Source organism: Trachymyrmex cornetzi, unplaced genomic scaffold, assembly GCF_001594075.2.
Source record: "Trachymyrmex cornetzi isolate Tcor2-1 unplaced genomic scaffold, Tcor1.1 scaffold111, whole genome shotgun sequence".
Classification (NCBI taxonomy): domain Eukaryota; kingdom Metazoa; phylum Arthropoda; class Insecta; order Hymenoptera; family Formicidae; genus Trachymyrmex; species Trachymyrmex cornetzi.
This window is the reverse complement of record NW_017295665.1, coordinates 10,509-10,958: the sequence shown is the minus strand read 5'-3', so window position 1 is coordinate 10,958 and position 450 is coordinate 10,509.

Below are 450 nucleotides of genomic sequence, written 5' to 3'. Positions count from 1 at the left end.
AACTGTAACGAGTTACTTTTAAAAATCGGTAACTAGTAACGGTAACTTGTTACTTTTCCTACTCGGTAACGAGTAACTCTAATTTGTTACTTTTAAAAAGTAACTTTCCATTCCCTGCATATATTTTTACGAGAATGTTTATCATAAAAGCGACAAGTGACATGTAACAACAATAAATGTAACGACATTACTGTGCCAGCGTAGCACTAAGCGCATTGCTGAACATGCCTACATGTGGTGTAAGTGACGTAGAGTAGAAATGTAAAAGCGTACATAAAATTTAAATATTGAACTGATATGGTCAATTGCATACATACAGTACTCTTTCTACAAATACATGGACTGACCGTAAAAAATTAATTAAAATGTCAGAACTAAAATATTGAAATGTTAAGGGTATATTCTCGTCAGTTGGGTCAAATTTTGATCAAAATTTTTTTTTGCGGAATT